Genomic DNA, 6,000 nt, shown 5'->3' with positions numbered 1-6,000 from the left:
CCACCCAAGCCGAAATATTCAAGCTGAAAAATAATCAGCACACAAGCCAAGCATAAATGTCGTGATGATCGATCTGAAGAGATCAAAAATTAACATATAATGCAGTATATGTTTTACTTAATACATTCCAGTATTTTGTCACTAATGTTAGAGCCTGTCTCAGTGGGAAGGTTTTTTTCTATCTACACTATCTTGTCTAACTTTTTGAAAATAGGTTATGAGCGAGATTGCCAGGCCTAAATCTCCCTTTTATTTGTTCTTTTTTTTCCTGCTTGTTTTGCTCTGTCTGTGTGCGTGCCTGCGTGTGCACTTCTTGTCATCCTTAAGAAAGGCATTTGTTTCTTAAACTATACGCTTTGTCAGCCTTTGGGATTGCCTGTTTGATATCATTGTCTTTTGATCGGTGCGAGGTGTAACCAACTGTTAGGGAGGTAGTTTGCGCCGCATGACTATGGCTAATTTTTACTTTGGAAACTGGCAATTTATTGTATTCTTATAGATGCCATCACAATCTGACAACAAAATATATATTCAAAACAATTCACAACCAAACTTCAGACCATCAATTTATACACCTCTAAAACTCGAAAGAACCCATCAACAGATCAATTCAAGCAAGCAACCAAATTATAAACATTAAATTCACAAAAGAACCAACAATTCCAACTGCCAACAAATAAAGTATCAATTTGAAAACAAAACCGCAATTAATCATCCAAACAACCAAAATATTCGCCGAACAAATCAACAATTACGTACAATAAAATGTACGCCACCAGTCTCCGACCAACAAATCAAGGAACACATATATACTTCAATAATCGAGACACCAATTGACTCTAACTAATTTTAAAAACTGCATGTAAAACATGTAACTTTCTCTCGCTAAAGCGCGAACAAAACTAATAAACTCTGAGAAAATTGTATAAAATTCCAGATATCTTTCAACAACTTTGTTATTTGGCCAGCTAACCATGCTTGAACAAACATGTTAATACAGATAAACTATTTTCTTTCTCTCTGCTGTTAAAGCTAGTACACAGTATATATTTACAACACATGGTTTATCGACGTACAAAGAATTATTCTGACCTCCGTGACAACGATTGTTAAAATGCTATATTTGACGAAATGCCTTTCGTAATGTGGTACAGATATTTCATAGAAGAGGTCAGTATATGTGGGAAATAAATCTTGCATACGAAGCGTGACAAATATACCAAAACAGGCACAAAAATCTTATTGAGGTCTTAAAAGAAACAACGTATTTAAGTTTGAAATTCACACATAGCAATTTTGTTATTAGAAGTTTATTGCTAAGAGTCATCATGTATCCTCACGATCATTGGTTAACATGCAGGCGCCAACTACGACGACTCCACCGAGTTAATTAAAGCGCTTCTGTAATGAATCTATACAAATACGATGAAAAAGTCAGTTTATGGAAACCACAAATACTTTCAATTCTTTCAAGTAGCATCATTTTTCCACTGATTAGTATCTATAGTTTGATACTGTCTGGTCACTGACACGAGTCAACATATGCAGCGAAGTAACACTGGTACACTTCTGTTTCCCGAGAGCTCTGTTATCGACAGTTTTTAAGATCTTTATGATAATCGATTTAGAAACAGTAGCTAAATCAAACCGTTAATGATTAAAGGAAAATATAATGACAGTCAAAAGTTTCATATCTCCTAATAAATACGAGCAAGAAATTAAATTTTATTCTAGTTCTTGTGATTTTATTGACTTCACAGAAATGTTCCATGGAAGTTGTTTAAGACTTATTAATTCGTAAAAACATGACTCTACGGAAAATCTTCTCTCAGCTTGTAAGCCAGATTATAGAGTTATTTGGCAAACAGGATTCTTAGGTAATTGTGTACAGCAATTGATACCTAATTGAAATATGAAAATCAATTGAACAGTCTAGTGTAGTCATAATCTTTATATATAATATCTCTCAAACTGAATTAAGTATATCTCAAGAGTACAAATCCTCTCTTTAAAGATATTTTTAAATCTCCAGTGTTAAAAGCTGATCACTACCAAATAGAATGTAAGCCTACGCTGGTCTACAAGTAGTCCAAATGTAAATAGTACTAATCTTTTTTCCTTTCCTAGTGCATTTTCTCGACAGCAACGTGCTTACTTTTACCCTACCGCGTTTCAGTATTTATCACTTTGCATTCTATTGAAATCGGCATGTTCATATTGCATGCTAGGTAAAAATGGCGGCGTAAGAATTTAATGTCTCGAAAAATGAATTTAAAGGAAGCGAAAAGTAGTAAATTCAGCGAAATGTATTTAACGAACTGTAGTTTTCTTATATAAAAGTTAACACCAAAATGTGGAAAAATCGTAATGAAGTAAGTGGATTTTATATGAAATAAAGAACAGCTGGATTTAGTGGTGTTCAGCCTATAGGGGACAATACATGGTATTTTGTCAATCTCCTCGAAAATCAATGAAAATGGCATTAATCTATTCTTTATAATGTAAAACGGTGACAAATGGCTGAAAACTTTTAAATTTCTTGTGATATTTTAATTTAGATCGAATTTTCGACCAGGTGGCTCTATTTTGGTCCGTTTTAGGACCTAGTAAATGTCTTTTCTCGCATTTTAGCACTACAATTGTTTAAATATTATTGAAATTAGCATGTTTCTGAATGAAAAGGACAAACATCGTAAAGATTAAATGGATCTTGAATGAAAATTTGACGAAAAATTTAAAATAAATTGAAATATTGCTTGCACAGGGCTAAATTTCGCGTATTTTTGGGGATGGGGGTTACCTGTAATGAATTGTCATTTCTCTATATTTTCTCAATATTTTGCAATCAAACTAAGCTGAATCATTGTAAAATAAGTGTACCTTGAGAATGAGTGCAAATTCATTGAAAAATCAAACAAATTTTTTTCTTATAGGCTAATCACCACCAAATAGAATGTAAGCCTCCGCTAGTCACAAGTAGTCCAAATGTAAATAGTACTAATCTTTTTTCCTTTCCTAGTGCATTTTCTCGACAGCAACGTGCTTACTTTTACCCTACCGCGTTTCAGTATGTATCACTTTGCATTATATTGAAATCGGCAAGTTCCTATTGCATGCTAGGTAAAAATGGCGGCGTAAGAATTTAATGTCTCGAAAAGAGAATTTAAAAGAAGCGAAAAGTAGTAAATTCAGAGGTATGTATTTAACGAACTGTAGTTTTCTTATATAAAAGTTAACACCCCCTTTTCTTTTTGTTTTTGTAAAGTAGCGATCTAGTTCTTTATGGGAATATAAGTCTCTGAAAATCTAATATGCTAGAAAATGTCGAAAAACCGTAATGAAGTAAGTGGATTTTATATGAAATAAAGAACAGCTGGATTTAATGGTGTTCAGCATAATGTAAATTCTTTATAAGTTAATGTAAAAAGTGTTATTATTTTGTTATTAAAATTACAGGAGCGTTTTTCAATAAGGTCTTACTGTAGGTTCTGCCCTGTCCTCAGGTAGCTCACTATTAGCATTATAATTTTACTAAATAATAAAAAAAGAAATAAACATAATGCAATAAAATGAATGCTATCGTTTATCATATTTACAATTATAACATATATATTAAATAGCATTCACTTTTGATAAGTGTAGAGTACTTGTTTCCAATCCTGGATAGGGCATCTGGTATAAGATTTTTTTTGCCCTTGATATGCTGAATATTTAAGTTACTCTTCAAGTAAAAGACTCCATCTCAACAATCTATGATTTTTATTTTTCATTTTGTTAATTAAAGTAACAGGACTATGGACACTGAAGACAACAGTTGGGACAATGGCCGCACTTTAATATGCCTCAAAGTGCTGAATGGCAAAAGTACAAGCTAGTCACTCTTTTTCAATAGTAGAGTAGTTTCTATGTAGTTTATTGAACTTTTTTGAGAAATAGCAGACAAAATGATAAATTCCAGAGTTATCTTCTTGTAACAATGCCCCACCAGCACCAATATCACTTGCATCAACTTCTTCTTCAAAATTTGGTGCAAAAAGAACTGGTTCACTGTTGAGTACGGCCTTTTTTCAAATGATTTTTATATGTATTATTCTAGATTAATTTTTAATTTTTAGTAAGTCAACTTATTAAGGGATCAGCAATTGAAGAAACAGTTTGACAAAATGTTCCATAATATCCAGCCATACCGAGAAAACACATAAATTGTCCTTTTTTTGGTCGGAACTTGAAAATCAAAGATTGATTTGATCTTAGCATCAGTGGGTTCAACTTGACCCTATCCCATAACATGACCTAAGAAAATAACACAAGCTTTACAACATTCACTTTTCGATAGATAAGTTGTCAACTTTGCCTCACTTACTCTTTTGAAGAAATCCTTGATTGTCTGCGGATTACTTTGCAAAGTGTCATGGTACACGATGATATCGTCAATATATCTATCACATCCTCTAGTCAAGAAGTAATGGATTTTAGAAGTCGCTGAAAAGTTGCAGGTGAATTTTTATTCAAAAAGATATGACTTTTCTCCTCGTACGGATTATAAGTATTGTTATATTTTCCGGTCCTTTGGGATCATGTAGTCTATTTAATACATGTGTTATAGAGTTCCACTTAAGCCGGTGCTAGGGGGCGTGAGGGGTTTTGCACTTACCACTACCTTTCATGAACAAACTCGATCAAACCGAGTCTCCTATTATTTTCCTTGGTTGCATTCTATGCTTCCAAAGGATCTTAGAATTTATCCCTAACGTGTGACCATTGCTGAAACTTGTTTGGCTTTTTCTTTGAAATGAACTTGCCAAAACCCTTTAACAAGTCAAATTCTGTTACAAATTTTGCATGCCCAACATTATCAATACGGCCGTCAACTCTAGGCATAGGTAATGAATCAGTTTTATGACGCTGTTATTTATACTGTATTCTGTATTCTAAAATTTTATTTGACCATAGACAGTGCTTTGATCAAGTTCAATAACACATTCAGTTGAATTTTCCATTTCCTCACTAACAGGTAAAATAACACTAACAGGTTGTTGGACAGAGCAATTTCTATCTCTGTGTTCTTTTAACATATTTATACGACATAAATGTTTTTGCTTGCACCTCCCATGAGTGTTGTTTCCAAAAGTTTAAGTACAATAAATTCTATATTGTAATGGTCTACCAGGTAAAAGTGCACACACTCTATCACCTGGTTTAAAATGTCTTTTTTCTGCACATTAATCATAGGCTGATTTCGTATTGTTTTGAGCAGATTGCAAATTTGCACGTGCCAATTCACAAGCTTTTGTCAACCTAGTTTTGAAGTCATAAAGATATTGTAGCAATTGTAAAAAATTGTCCTCTTCCGAAAGAACTTTCTCTTTAAGTAATTTTAATGGTCTACGGACAGTGTGACCAAATACTCATTAAAATGGACTGATGCCAAGTGATTCTTGTACAGAATCTCTAACCACATGTAGCAATGAATGAATACCTTCATTCCAGACTTTCTCTTATCAAAACAATATGTTATAATCATATTGTTCAACGTTTGATGAATTCTGTCTTTGGCACCCTGACTTTCCAGAGGATTGACTGGACATTTGTATTGTTTTGTGCCTAAGTTATGTAAAATACAAACAAGTGCACTATCACATTACGGTGATCTAGCTTCAATAAAAATTCATAGTTCTAGGTCAAATATGCCCCAAGTTATGAAGCAGAAATTGCCATATTTATAGTACCCTCTATAGTTAACACTAGAAACTACTAAGGGCCATAACTCTAGTGTTAATTGGGCAATCTGACTGAAACTTATCGTGCCGCATTTTCCTACAGTGGTGAACCTGTATATGAAGATTAATTTAAATATTTCAACCCACTTCCTAGGTATGGCTCCGGACGGACGAACGGACGGACGAACGTTTCTACATATGAGTATTTATGTAGCTACTCTTTTGTTCTCTCTATTGTCATTTTAGCCACGTAAAAGACAAATAGCCTAATAAAAGCTTA

This window comes from Mercenaria mercenaria, unplaced genomic scaffold (genome assembly GCF_021730395.1).
Source record: "Mercenaria mercenaria strain notata unplaced genomic scaffold, MADL_Memer_1 contig_4925, whole genome shotgun sequence".
In the NCBI taxonomy this organism is placed as follows: domain Eukaryota; kingdom Metazoa; phylum Mollusca; class Bivalvia; order Venerida; family Veneridae; genus Mercenaria; species Mercenaria mercenaria.
This window is presented reverse-complemented; position numbering follows the sequence as displayed.